Genomic DNA, 15,672 nt, shown 5'->3' on the forward strand with positions numbered 1-15,672 from the left:
TGGACCAGCCAGTGTAAATACTTTGGCCCCAAGAGCAGGTCAGAGGCTGGGAATTCTGTGCAAAGTAACTCACCTCCAACTGGCCAAAGCCTGTCCACCATCAGCGATGCACAAATCAGGGATGCAATGGAATACTCTCCAACAACCCTCAAGAAGCTGAGCACCATTCAGGGCAAAGCAACCTGCTTGATTGGTTTTGTGAGGGCCACAAAGAATCCAGCACGAGTTTGTATAATAGAAAGAAATAACGTTTATTTACAATGACAGATATATACAACAGCAGCAACAGTTCCCTCTTGCTGCTCACTCCTCTCTAGTTGGTTCCATATTGGCCAGCTCTATTTATGCAGGGACACTGCTAATGATTTCTCCGCCGAAGCTCATACTCCCGAAGGATTGTGGGATTGCCATTAGTCCCCAGCCAGTAGTAAGCAGGCAGGTTATAACAATTGGCATCTCATCCACCTTAAACATTCACACCCTCCACCACCAGTGGCAGCAATGTAAATGATCTACGAGATGCAATGCAGCAACTCACCTTCGATAGCACCGTCCAACCCCACAACCTCTGTCACCCAGATGGCAAGGGCAGTGGATGCATGGAAATAGCATCACCTGAAAGTTCCACTCCAAGCAAGACACCATCTTGACATGGAACTATATCACTGCCCCTTCACTGTCATAGGGTCAAAATCCTGGAACTCCCTTCCTACACCACATGGACTGTAACGGTTCAAGAAAAAGCAGCTCACCACCCCCTTCACAAGGGACAATTAGGGATGGGCAATAAAGGCTGCCCTAGCCAGCAATGCCCACCTCCCATCAAAGAAAAAAAATAAACCCGTTTGTCATTCTGGGATAAATGCAATGGTTATATATCATTGCAATATTTCCACTACCAGCAAGTGCCGATTTTCACAACTTTGCAATGCATTTCCAAAAGAAATGTGAACCTGTGTGAAATTACTTTTACATCATTATCACTAATCAGAACATAAATGAATTAGAGCTGCATAACAGGCTCCTAATAACATAAAAATATGTCACCAAGCTCTGCGATCACAACAATGGAATTATGATAGCAAATTGCAGATATAAGGCTCATGTCTTCTTGCATTAAAACCACCCAAGGAGACTATTTATTTTTAGGCAACCTGAAAAGTTTCACCAGTAAAGTGCCCTCCATTTTACCTGTGCGTCACTGTTGCACTAAGTTGAAAAAACATATTCACGCCATGCTATCACATGAAAGGGATTGAAAGTCAGTGAGGTTTTTGATTCACAGAAACACAGAACTCCCTGAATGGTTAAGTGGGCAATGATTCACAGAGCTGGGACATCCCAGGGTTTGGATTCTGCTCTCTCTACGACGTTTGCTGCTCCCAGCAGGTGAAAACACAAAGGTGGTCCAACTCATTTCATTGACCCTGGCATTAAAGGGGGAGATTTAACATGTCGGTTAGCCGCACGTGTAGGTCCTGTAATGGCCACAAAATATCGCAGGAGGCCAAAAATGGGATTTCTGAACGCGATCTTCCCAGGCCCTCCCCTACGACGTGATCAGGTTCACATCCAGGAAGGGGAAAACTTGATTTTCACCAATTTGAATGCATCAGAATCTACTTCGCGAGAGTAAAGTTGAATCTCGAGGCCTCATTGAATCTCACCACCCACTAGACCGTGGGCTGTTTTAAAATGGGAACCAGGCGACACAGTCTCCGAGAAGGAGGAAGCAGGTGAGCGCCCCTTTTCCACCAATAACAGGGAGTCAACTTTTGCCTTTTTTACCTACTGTGAATCTGGCAATTAATGATGTTGCCCTTCTTTCTTTGCATGTCAATATTATATTGCTCAGAGTCGCCAGGTATCAAATGATACCAACACAAGGGTCAACCTGGACTTAACTTCATGCGTCCAGCTTAGGTCAGAGGAACAATGGCCTTTGTTCGAGTTTGAAAGTATGGGTCTGTAGAAGTAATTGCTGCTCAGCTGGGCTCATCCGTCTGGTAGCGGGCGGTGAAGTTGAACTTGCTTCTGGTGGCGCTGCAATTGGAGCGCCAGAGTCCAAGAGAGACCGAACACATGGTGGTCTCTCTTTTTATCCTTGGGGGTTTTTGCGCTCTTCTGGGCGGTCCTTCAGTTTGGACCCCACTAATTGGGTAATTCCTGATCATTGGATTTGATTTGAACCAAAAAAGGGGCGGGTGCCGTGATGGCTGGGCGTGTCCTAAGCGGTCATTGACCCTGTTGTTTACGCTTCCTGAGTACAGGGAGTGGCGCCGTAATGTCTAGGATTGTATCGGTCGCTCGAGTATCAGTCCTTTGTCTGACGGAGATGGGCCATCAACATGCTAATCGGTTGGGGGTTTCGATACCGTCTGGATTGTTCGCTTACAAATAGGCATTCAGGCTCTGAGCCTGCCTGAACCATGCATTGTCCATTTTTCCCGTAATGCTTTGCGTCCGTCCATGTTCCTTATTGTAAGTAGCCATTCCAGGAGCCTCCAGCTTAGCTCTGTGGGGTAGGGGTGTTCAGGGGTTTCTGGGATGGGCGTCAATGCTGGTGTGTGTGGTCCTGAAGCCTGCTGCCTGTGTTGTATCACAAGTTCTCGGAGCGCTGTGTGATTCAGCTCATCATGACATGGAGGTAGGCGTGATGAGAGGAATGAAGGCAGGCCTTCCGGGCTGGGTGCAGGATACCTCGAAAGAGAAGGCAACATGGTGCCCGGCCTGAGGGAGGGGTGGACGCACAAATAAATCATGGAGTGGTGTCTGGGAGGCTTAGGTGTAAAGGCCTGCCAGGAATGAAATCCTGGAATGATGCAGCCTGAGTAAGCAGGGTTCCTATTAGCTTTGCCTATCCTTGAAGCAGAAAATAATTGTGTCCTCTTACATTCCTGAGACACATGGGGCGGGATTCTCCGCCAACCGGTGGGGCGGCTGTACCGGCGCCGAGGAGTGGTGTGAAACACTCAGGCGGCGGGCCGCCTGCAAGGTGCGGAATCCCCCGCACCGTCAGGGGCTAGGCCGGTGCCGGCGGGCTTGGCACCCGCCAACTGGTGCCGAAGGGCCTCTGCCAGCCGGCGGAAGTTGGAGCATGCGCGGGAGCGCCAGCATGTGCTGGCTTCATCCCAGCGCATGCTCAGGGGGGTTCTTCTCTGCGCCGGCCATGGTGAACCGTTACACCGGCCGGCGCAGAGGGAAAGAGTACTCCCACGGCACAGGCCCGCCCGCGGATCGGTGAGCCTCGATTGCGGGACAGGCCACTGTGGGGGCTCCCCCCAGGGCTACATGCCCCCACGCCCTCCCAAAGACTCCGCAGGCTGCCCGCAGAGCCAGGTCCCGTCGGTAAGGACCTGGTCTAATTTATGCCGACGGGACCAAAAATACACAGGACGAGCCCATTGTCACCACCCAAACCTCTTTCCAACATGCTAATTGGTACTGAGGACAGAGGTCTGTAGAAATAGAAGAAATGAAAAAATAGAAGAAAAGTGGGTCAAAGTGCATTTGAAAGCAGGAACAATTGGAAGGACGAGGTACCAGAGGACATTAAATAGGAACAGAAATCACTTGCCATACCTGCAAGAGAGAATTGTCGGAGCAATGGAATATTCCTGAATTCTGGTGGTGATGAAGGGTTGGAAAATATCTGGAACAAGTACTTTGTTGGAGCAGTTTTGCGTCAGTAAATATCACTGTCAAAGCAAGCAAACTTCTTTAGTACAGGGTTCTATCCTACAATGCTCTATAGTACAATGCTCTATAATACAATGCTCTATAATACAATGCTCTATAGTACAATGCTCTATAGTACAATGCTCTATAGTACAATGCTCTATAGTACAATGCTCTATAGTACAATGCTATATAATACAATACTCTATAGTACAATGCTATATAATACAATACTCTATAGTACAATGCTCTATAATACAATGCTCTATAATACAATGCTCTATAGTACAATGCTCTATAGTACAATGCTCTATAGTACAATGCTCTATAGTACAATGCTCTATAGTACAATGCTATATAATACAATACTCTATAGTACAATGCTCTATAATACAATGCTCTATAATACAATGCTCTATACTACAATGCTCTATAGTACAATGCTATATAATACAATGCTCTATAGTACACAGCTCTATAGTACAATGCTCTATAATACAATGCTCTTTAGTGCAATGCTCTATAATACGATGCTCTATAGTACAATGCTCTATAGTATAATGCTCTGTAGTACAATGCCCTATAGTACAATGCACTATAATACAATGCTCTATAAAGCAATGCTCTATAATACAATACTCTATAGTACAATGCTCTATAATACAATGCTCTATAATGCAATGCTCTATAATACAATGCTCTATAATTCAATGCTCTATAATACAATGCTCTATAATACAATGTTCTATAGTACAATGCTCTATAATACAATGCTCTATAGTACAATGCTCTATAATACAATGCTCTATAATACAATGCTCTATAGTACAATGCTATATAATACAATGTTCTATAGTACAATGCTCTATAATACAATGCTCTATAGTACAATGCTCTATAATACAATGCTCTATAGTACAATGCTCTATCATACAATGCTCTATAATACAATGCTCTATAATACAATGCTCTATAATACAATGCTCTATAATACAATGCTCTATAGTACAATGCTCTATAATACAATGCTCTATAATACAATGCTCTATAATACAATGCTCTATAATACAATGCTCTATAATACAATGCTCTATGGTACAATGCTCTATAATACAATGCTCTATAATACAATTCTCTATAATGCAATGCTCTATAATACAATGCTCTATAATACAATGCTCTATAGTACAATGCTCTATCGTACAATGCTCTATAGTACAATGCTCTATAGTACAATGCTCTATAATACAATGCTCTATAGTACAATGCTCTATAATACAATGCTCTATAATACAATGCTCTGTAATACAATGCTCTATAGTACAATGCTCTATAGTACAATGCTCTAAAATACAATGCTCTATAATACAATGCTCTATAATACAATGCTCTTACCTGTTACTGAGTGCGGCAGAACTCAGGGATGCCAATAACAGAAGTGAAATGGAATCTCACAATTTGTAATGTCTAAGGGCAGAAGTGGGCTAAAAGCTTGAGAGAATGTAAGCCTGTCTCTGGGACTGGAAATCTAGGTACTATTAATCTAAATTGATGGTTAGGAAGACCTCAGAATCTCTTGGAATGCCATTTGCTAAATAACGCTCTGCTGAATTCAGTGGCGTGTGGATTCAGGCAAGGTGTAAGAACTAATGCTTAACCCGATCCTGTCGCATTTCCAACTGGTGGTTTAGGTTAAATCGATCACATCAGACCAAACATGCAAGGGCACCACACTGAGCTTTAAACATGCTTTACTCTTCCAGTCGTTAGCAGAGCGTTTGCACATTGGATGGTTTGAAAAGGGGGCAATTATAACCTGAAACCCAGGTTGGGAAACAAAGACAATGCTAGTTTTGCACCCCACTCGGTTTTAATCTTCATTATTGTTACGACACCCTGGGCCAGTGCGTGGTCAATTCCAGCCCCACTTGACCCAGAGTCACAACACAAATGAAAACAATATTTCAGGGTCTCGAGGCTTCTCTGCACTAAGAAACAGCAGGTAGGAAACATTTGGGAGAAAGAGAGAGAGAGAGACACACACGCACACACATACATGCTCTTCTCTCAGCGTCAATGCACTTTCTGCTGAGTTCTCTGAAATACCCAAAACCCTACCTGTTAGGACCTGGTCGCTGTTTGTCGCCAAGCAAGACAGAGTCCTTGGCTAATTCATTGGCTATGATGCAACCATAGAACATAGAACAGTACAGCGCAGTACAGGCCCTTCGGCCCACGATGTTGTGCCGACCACTTATCCTCATCTAAGATCAACCTAACCTACACCCCTTCAATTTACTGCTGTCCATGTGCCTGTCCAAGAGTCGCTTAAATGTCCCTAATGACTGACTCCACCACCTTCACTGGCAGTGCATTCCACACACCCACCATTCTCTGTGTAAAGAACCGACCTCTGACATCTGGCAGCACGGTAGCATTGTGGATAGCATAATCGTTTCACAGCTCCAGGGTCCCAGGTTCGATTCCGGCTTGGGTCACTGTCTGTGTGGAGTCTGCACATCCTCCCCGTGTGTGTGTGGGTTTCCTCCGGGTGCTCCGGTTTCCTCCCACAGTCCAAAGATGTGCAGGTTAGGTGGATTGGCCATGATAAATTGCCCTTAGTGTCCAAAATTGCCCTTAGTGTTGGGTGGGGTTACTGGGTTATGGGGATATGTTTCCTACCTGCTGTTTCTTAGTGCAGAGAAGCCTCGAGACCCTGAAATATTAGGGTGGAGGTGTTAACCTTGGGTAGGGTGCTCTTTCCAGAGGCCGGTGCAGACTCGATGGGCTGAATGGCCTCCTGCTGCACTGTAAATTCTATGGTTAAATTCTATGATCTCCCTTATGCCTTCCTCTGTTTAGCACAAGGCTAAATCGCTGGCTTTGAAAGCAGACCAAGTAGGCCAGCAGCACGGTTCGATTCTCGTAACAGCCTCCCCGAACAGGCGCTGGAATGTGGGGACTAGGGGCGTTTCACAGTAACTTCATTTGAAGCCTACTCGTGACAATAAGCGATTTTCATTTCATTTCATTTCCTTAAAATTACGTCCCCTTGGTGATGGCCATTTCTGCCCTGGGGAAAAGTCTCTGGCTATCCACTCTATCCATGCCTCTCATCACCTTGTACACCTCTGTCAAGTCACCCTTCTTCTCTCCAAAGAGAAAAGTCCTAGCTCCCTCAACCTTTCTTTATAAGACATGCCCTCCAGTCCAGGCTGCACCCTGGTAAATCTCCTCTGTACCCTCTCCATGTCCTTCCTATAATGAGACGACCAGAACTGTGGTCTAACCAGGGTTTTATAAAGCTGCAGCAAAACATTGTGGCTCTTAAACTCAATCCCCCTGTTAATGAAAGCCAACACACCATATGCCTTCTTTACAACCCTATCAACCTGGGTGGCAATATTGAGGGATCTATGTACGGGGACTCCAAGATCCCTCTGTTCCTCCACACTTCCAAGAATCCTGCCTTTAACCCTGTATTCAGCATTCAAATTCGACCTTCCAAAATGAATCACTTCACATTTATCAAGGTTGAACTCCATCTGCCACTTCTCAACCCACCTCTGCATCCTGTCAATGTCCTGTTGTAACATTCAACAGCCCTCAATACTATCTACAACTCCACCAACCTTTGTGTCATCGGCAAACTTACATAGAACATAGAACATACAGTGCAGAAGGAGGCCATTTGGCCCATCGAGTCTGCACCGACCCACTTAACCTTCACTTCCACCCTATCTCTGTAACCCAATAACCCCTCCTAACCTTTTCTTTGTGGTCATTAAGGGCAATTTATCATGGCCAATCCACCTAACCTGCATATCTTTGGACTGTGGGAGGAAACCGGAGCACCCAGAGGAAACCCACGCAGACACGGGGAGGACGTGCAGACTCCGCACAGACAGTGACCCAGCAGGGAATCGAACATGGGACCCTGGCGCTGTGAAGCCACAGTGCTATCCACTTGTGCTACCATGCTGCCCCTTACTAACCCACCCTTCCACTTTCTCATCCAAGTCATCTATAAAAACCATAAAGAGCAGAGGTCCCAGAACAGACCCATGCGGGACACCACTGGTCACTGACCTCCAGGCAAAATATTTTCCATCCACTACCACTCGCTTTCTTCTTTCATCCAGCCAATTCGGTATCCAGGTAGCCAAATTTCCCTGTATCCCATACCCCCTGACTTTCTGAATGAGTCTACCATGGGGAACCTAATCAAATGCCTTACTGAAATCCATATACACAACATCCACTGCCCAACCTTCATCAATGTGTCTCGTCACATCCTCAAAGAATTTAATGAGGCTTGTGAGGCATGGCCTGCCGCTCACAAAGCCATGCTGACTATCTTTCATCAAACTATGTTTTTCTAAATAATCAGAAATCCGGGATTCTCTGAGCCTCCGTACGGCAATCGCTCTCAGCGCGGGGGCGGAGAATGGGGCGTCAGACCTGCGATCGGGTCCGACGCCTTCCGGTGATTCTCCAGGAACTGTGCGCCCGGTCAATGCAGTACCGTCGGGGGGGGGTCATTGAAAGAGACCCCGCGATGATTTTCTGCCGGCAACTGCTGGCGTAGTTCACTCATGGTTCCACCCGGCGGGAGCTTGCAGTGGGGGGAAGGGGGGATCTGTCACCGGCCGGGGGGTGGTGGGGGGTGGGGGGGAGGCTCCAGGATGGCCTAGCTCGCAATCGGGGGCCAACGATTGTCGGGCACGCACGATCTTGGTGGAGGGCGGGAGTCTATATCGTCGGGGCCCGGCCGCCGTGTGGGACCGCCATGTTGCTTAGGGCCACCGCCAGAGGCAGCCACCGTGCGCATGCGCAGACCCGCTGCCGGAAGTGCAGGGGCCCCGTATTGGCAGCCGGAGCTGGGAGGTGCAGTCGGGTGTCCTGCTGGCCCCCTTCAAAACGGAGAATCCGAGCCCGTTTTCTAGCGGGCGTGGGGACATAGCCCATTTTCAGAGAATTCCGACCCTTACTCTCAGAATCCTATCCAATATTTTGCTCGCCACAGACGTAAGACTGACTGGTCTGTAATTCCCAGGGATTTCCCTATTCCCTTTCATGAACTGGGGAATAATATTTTCCTCCCTCCAATCATCCGGTACTACTTCAATGGAGAGAGAGGATGCAAAGATCATTGCCAACGGCGCAATAATCTCCTCCCTCGCTTCCCATAGTAACCTTGGGTCTACTCCATCAGGCCTAGGGGACCTATTCTATCCTGATGCTTTTCAAAATTTCCAGCACATCCTCACTCTAAATATCAACCTGTTTAAATGTTCAAAACCAATGAGAACTGATTCCCTCCAATCTCCCGGGTGCCAGAAAATCTGAGTTCTTTTCTTCAAAATCCAAATCTCCAATAGCACAGTGTATCATTTTGCAACTTTTGAGTTCCTCACTTCCTCTACTTGACTTAAAGGGTGGATCAAAAATGATAATGACAAAATGAAAGATATAGGAATTAAGGGAATCAACAGTTGATTCCCTTCCAATTGATGTCGGCCGACCTTGTGAACAGTTCGGTTAAAATTGCTTCCATTGCTGCGTTATTGATTGGTATTGTGTGCATTTTGGAGATTAGGGGTGAGGAATATGAAGAGAAACTAACAATTTGCAAGTGCAGCATCAAACAAGTCAATGGTTCGAAAGGAAATTACAGCGGAGCATCTTCTTGCAGCCACAAATCATTCAATCATAGACTCAGCTCAGAGGAGATGTTTCACGTCATCTTATTTTATCTTTATTAAGGATGAGATACAATACTTCAAAGGTGAAATCTGTTACAGCATCTCAAACATTCTGTTTTGTACTGTGAGTTTTAGATTGCCTCACATAATCAGTGAATAAGAATGCAGACCACATCTCACAGCAGCTCGAATTCAGCACTGAACAGAGCATACGCACAACAACCCATAACAGCCGGTTTCCGCGGGTTACTCTCTGATTTCTGTCTGCTCTTAATCAGGCTGGCAAATGAAACCATGGTGTGATTCACCGTACCCAATCCCTCACTTTCAATTACAAAAAATAAGCCTCATCTGTACAGAAAACAGGTTTTGAAGTATCAGTGCTACTTGGCGGAAAACACGGCCCCAAAACTGGCTGAATATGAATACTTTCAGCTCTGAAGTGCACATCAGAATAACATGACACAGCAGCTTGTGGTATTCACCAAAGTAGGGATTTTACATCTTTTTCTAGGTCATTTTGTGCTTTGTAGAATGCTGCCATCGGCTTGAAATTTCCGGGATGGAGAGGAGGAGGGAGTAAAAAGGAATTTTCAAACGGAGGGTCAGGAATGTGGGGTTGAATCCTGTCACGTCTCCATCCTGCCAAATGGTACCTCATTCTAAGTTGTGGGAAAGAGCTAGGGACCCTCCCTTCCCCCACGGCCAAAGAGTGTGACGGAGTAATCCCATTCTCAGCCTAGGCCAAGCACAATGTGAAGACAGTCAATCCCAAGCTCCTTAAAAAGCTGTAGTACCGAAAACATTTTACCTTTGGGATAAAGGGGCTTGTGATTCACCCCTAGTCGTGGAACCTGAAGACTATTTCCCAGATGTGGCCACTTTAAGCCGGCTGTGGTAATTATTTGCTGGATTTAGCTCATGAAGTTACTGAATATTGGATTTTGTTTGGGGAAACGGGGGGCTGTTGGGGTTCTCCGTTTTGCCGGCAGCCCGGACGTTTCCTGATGCACTGATTTGCACATAGTTCCTCACATTATATAGAAAGAACACATACACCGCTTCAAACTGGGATTCCAAATTACATTTCTGGGTTTTGGGATACCCTTGCATTTAACGTCGGCATGTTTTAGAATAGAGCTAATAATTCAAATTGATGCAAATCAGATTTGCTCCCTTCCTGGAGAGGGCCCAGTAATATTGTGATCTGAAATATCGCTGGCACAAATCCTATTTGGCCTCGAGTGAAATTTTGTGGACATGACATGTTTTGCGTTCATGGCTGACGGGACCACTAAATAGCGCCCCTACTTTTGAGATTCTGTCTTGCTGAAACAGTTGACTAATTTTTGACTGTAGGGGGAAATGTAGAGTAAGAGGTGCTGAGTAGTTAATTCTTTCCCTCACCCCATCCCTTCTTTCCACCCTCTACACGCCTGGAAAATAACAACAGAACCCTTGTCAACAGGCAGCTGGTGTAAACCCTACTGCATCCCAGGGAACCTTGTCAGCCGAAGGTCACCCATAATGGAGGGAATCTATTAATTTAAATTGTGATGCAATTTCCCTTTCGAAACAAGCTTTAAAATTTTGGCCATAGGCCACTGAGGAGCTTCTGGGACCAATGGTGTGAGCTACGGCCGATTGTCCGGATTGCTGCTATAGAACAATATTGAGTCATTCTTACAGACGTGACATACTTACTCTGAGTCTAGTGACAACTTACTCCCTTAACTTGGACTTGCACAATGTTGAATGCTACACTGATCTACTTGGATTTGCAGGTCCTGGCTGCTTGAAGCACGTTGAAGGTTCTTCTATCAGAAATCTTCCTATTGGTCTCTTATGTGAATGTGGCGACTAGGGGCTTTTCACAGTAACTTCATACTTGTGACAATAAAAGGTTATTATGTTATTATTATTATGTTAATGAATTATTCCATATGGTGACATCAGCTTTAGGTGGTCTGGGGTAGTGAATTTGTCAAAACATCAACTGTGTTGGACAACTTAAGTAGCAATTTTAACTGGCATCACTGGATGAAATGCTATGCGCACTCAATGGAGACAATTTGAGTCCATCCTCCTGGTCATGAAACTGACTTGGGGAGTTAGAGTTAAATTGTTACAATTGCAGTTGGGTCTCGGTCGCTTCAATCTCAAGACGTATTTTTAGCACTTTAATTGGAAGTTTGAGCTGTAATCTATTTGCTTGGTGCCTCAAAATGGCATTCCCTTGCAGAATGAGTGTTTGCCAAATCTTCAGGATTTTCCTCTGGGTGAACAGTTATGGTTTGAGTTCTGATTGCTCGCTTTCTTACCCTTGTGCATTTTACCGATTGTTCCTGTTGTGTGTCACTCACTCTCCTGGCACAACTGGCAGTCATTCTTTGGTGCTGTGATTGGTCATTCCCTGAAGTTTAGTATTCAAAAAATTCAAATTAAAAAGGAAGAGGTGTATATGGTATATACTGTTGATAAGCTCAAGATATTCCAACTGTATCGATAGAAAATGAAGTACGCTCGTAATGTAGTCACTGTTGTAAACTCAGGATATGCAGCAGCCCATGCACGCACATGCAGCAAATGTGGCACATGCAGCAAATGTGGCACATGCAGCAAATGTGGCACATGCAGCAAATGTGGCACATGCAGCAAATGTGGCACATGCAGCAAATGTGGCACATGCAGCAAATGCAATTAATGGTCAGATAACCTATTTTTTTGAAGTGGTGTTGGCTGGGGCGGGAGACGAGGAACCTTGTTCCGTACAGCAAAGGTTCACTTCAGACTGCCAAAGTTATCGTGTTGGTACCACAATGCACATTTTTGCAGGCATAAAGATGTACAGGTTTTGATTGTATCAATTTTTTTTTTTAAAATTCACATTGGAGAATTTGCATAACATGGAGCAATGGTTTCAGTTGCATTAATTGTTTCAATAATTTTCCCTTGGTCTATTGGAATGCAAATATTATACTTGCAGAATTTTTTAGCATCATCAAATATTCAGTGAGCATTATTACGGCTATTAGGCTGTTCCGATTCTGGGAGTTTCCAAGAATTTCATAAATGCATATTGTTGAATTATTTATGAAAGCACATCTATTCTGTAACATTGCCCTCGTATCAAACACAGTGCCGACATGTTAAAATTAGTGGTTCCATTTTCCTCATCACATTCAAATGAAGCTGAGGCGACCAATAACTCAAACACAAGAGGAAAACCATCGCCGCCATTTTTTAGCAAATGTTTAAAGCAGGCGACGCAGCTGGAAACACAGTTGCTGTGTGTTTAAACTGCGAGCCTCATCACTAGTAAACTGAACAAAGATTCATGACACACGTAGCTCTGAGCAACCCAGCTGCACTGCTCAAAACAACCTGTACGAACTGCTTTCAGCCATCGCTTACCTGCTTATCACAGAACTGTCATGGTGCAGAAGGAGGCCATTCAGCCCATCTTGTGTCAACGGCTCTCCCAATGAGCATCATGATTTAATGCCATTCCCTGCTTCTTCCCCATATCCTAATGCATTGTTTCTGTTCAAATAATCACCTAATTCCCTCTTGAATGCCTCGATTGAACCTACCTCTTTTTTTTTATTCGTCATGGGATGTGGGCATCGCTGACTGGGCCAGCATTTGTTGTCCATCCTGGGGGCATTTAAGAGTCAACTACGTTGCTGTGGTTCTGGAGTCACATGTAGGCCAGACCAGGCAAGGACAACAGATTTCCTTCCCTAAAAATGAAAATGAAAATCGCTTATTGTCACGAGTAGGCTTCAATGAAGTTACTGTGAAAAGCCCCTAGTCGCCACATTCCGGCGCCTGTCCGGGGAGGCTGGTACGGGAATCGAACCGTGCTGCTGGCCTGCTTGGTCTGCTTTAAAAGCCAGCGATTTAGCCCAGTGAGCTAAACCAGGATAGCCTAAAGGACGTTAGTGAAGCAGATGTTTTTTTTACAATCAACAGTGGTTTCATGGTCATTATTAAGACTTCTAATTCCAGTTGTTTTTATTGAAATAATCTTCCACCATCTGCCCTGGCGGGATTCGAACCCTTTGCCCCAGACAGAGCATTACTCTGGGTCTCTGGATTATTAGTCCAGTGACAATACCACTACGCCACTGCCTCTCCACTGCCTCTACCACACTTCCCGCCAGTGCATTCCGGACCCCAACCACTCGCTGTGTGAAAAGTTTTTTCTCACATCACATTTGCTTCTTTTGCAAATCATTTTAAATCTGTGCCCTCTCGTTCTTGATCCTTTTCTGAGCGGGAACAGTTTCTCCCTATCGACTCTCTCCAGCCCCCATGATTTTGAACATCGCTATCAAATCTCCTTTGGTATTCCTCTCTCCGAAGAGAACAGTCCCAATATCTCCAATCTATCCTCATAGCTGAAGTTTCTCATCTCTCAGAACCGTTCTTGTAAACCTCTTCTGCGCTCTCCCCAATATGTTCACATCCTTCCTATAATGTTGCATCCTGAACTGTACAAATTATTCCAGCTGAGGTCTAACCAGTGCCTTTTATAAGTTCAGTATAACCTTCTTGCTCGTGTGCTCTGTGCCCCTATTAATGCTTTATTAACTGCTTTCTCCATCTTTCAATTATCTATACACATATACACCCAGGTCCTTCAGCTGCTGCACCCTCTTAAGATATATACTCCTTATTTTATACAGTCTCTCCATGTTCCTCCGACCAAAATGCATCACCTCACACTTTGCTGCATTGAACATCATCTGCCACCTATTTGCCCACTCCACCAACTTGTCTATGGCCTTTTCCATGGTTTGCATCATCCACAAACATTGAAATTGACCCCTGCACACCAAGGTCTGGATCATTAATAGATATCAGGAAAAGCAAAGGTCCCAATACCGACCCCCTGGGGAAGTCCAGTGAAAACCTTCCTCCAGCCCGAAAAATACCCATTAACCGTTACTTTCTGCTTCCGATGATTCAGCCAATTTTGTTTCCACGCTGCTGCTATCCCTTTTGTTGGCATGAGATGTGATCGTCAGCTTATGTTTATGTCAATTAGAAAACATGGATTGGATTAGCACTTTGGCACTTCCACTTCCTGTCATTGCTGCTACTTTTAACAACTGTCAAGCATAGACTTACCCTGACTTTATTTCTGAACCAGCATGCCAGATGCTTAATTGGCTGTCAGTGTATAACTGATCAGTCAGTTCCATTAGAACTGATGGAATTTAGTTTTATTGCTGAAACAATAAATATGTTGCTGAAGCTTTTTGACTTGCACACTTCAGGACAAACACAAGAATGGCAAACTTCAAACGATCACAGCTATTTCATACCACAGGTGAATCGGGTGCTGATGCATCGGCAAGTTGACTTTAATCCCCCAATGTTGATTTCAGCCATTGGTGCATCCTGGTGTGTGGTCACTGTCGGAAATGCAGCAATTACTTTCTGCATAATAAGCCTCCCCAGACCAGCAATACACCAACAAAGAGCTCATCTGTTTTTTTCTGAAATTGATTTGAGAAATAAATATTGACCAGAAAACCAAAGGATAACTCTCCTGCCCCTCTTCAAAATACCTCCGTGGGATCTTTCCTGTCCACCTACAAAGGCAGACTGAGCATCGGTTTAAGGGGTTGAATTTTATATTGTAAAGATAGAACAGCCAAACCCGCAGAAGCCTAATGTCCGGCACAATGGCTTGGGCTTGCAAACCCGATGTCATTGTGCCGGTCTCCAATAAGGCCATCGGCAGCCCACATGGCATTTTGAAAGTAATTTTTAAAAAATTGTTTTTATTGGTTTGCATTTTATTGTTACATTGCAGAGGACATTTAAGCAGCATCATAGAAATCTTTAAAAACTGTGTATGTATTTACATATGTTCAGGAAGAGAATATGATAATGACGTACAAGTCCTGGAGGGGGACAAAACCACGCGTGTAAAGGTAATATTGTTGGTTTTGAGCTCCTCCTCGCTGGTTTTGAGGTCCCCCCACCTCGGCCACTCCCTCTGTGCCATTCCGGTGTTGGGCGCATTGCCTCCCACTACTAGAACTGACCAGGGGCCCTGTGGTGCCACCGAGGCATACCGCTGGCGAGGTTATACCTGCATACTTCACTGCTGAGTGTTCCCTCTGGTTCCCCTACCTGTTTGCATTGTGCCCTGGTCCCTTCTGCATCCTTTACCCCCCTCCTCATTCTGCTAAGTCAGACAGCCTGTCTGAGGCCGTGCGTGGTGCCACTGATCTCCAGCAACTCGTTCCCATTCGATACTGAGGGTTGTCCG

At 45.2% G+C, this 15,672-nt stretch overlaps 1 long non-coding RNA gene across 1 annotated transcript in view; it reads right to left on the reverse strand.

The window, feature by feature from the left end:
• Positions 1–3,627: 3,627 nt before the first annotated feature.
• The window catches only part of LOC119965593, a 62,939-nt gene continuing 50,894 nt past the window's right edge, over positions 3,628–15,672 (reverse strand). Inside the window, exon 3 of the long non-coding RNA XR_005460558.1 lies at positions 3,628–3,698. This is a non-coding gene — a long non-coding RNA (uncharacterized LOC119965593). The remainder of the gene's footprint in view (positions 3,699–15,672) is intronic.

The sequence above is a fragment of the Scyliorhinus canicula genome, chromosome 5 (assembly GCF_902713615.1).
Source record: "Scyliorhinus canicula chromosome 5, sScyCan1.1, whole genome shotgun sequence".
NCBI classification, from domain to species: Eukaryota; Metazoa; Chordata; class Chondrichthyes; order Carcharhiniformes; family Scyliorhinidae; genus Scyliorhinus; species Scyliorhinus canicula.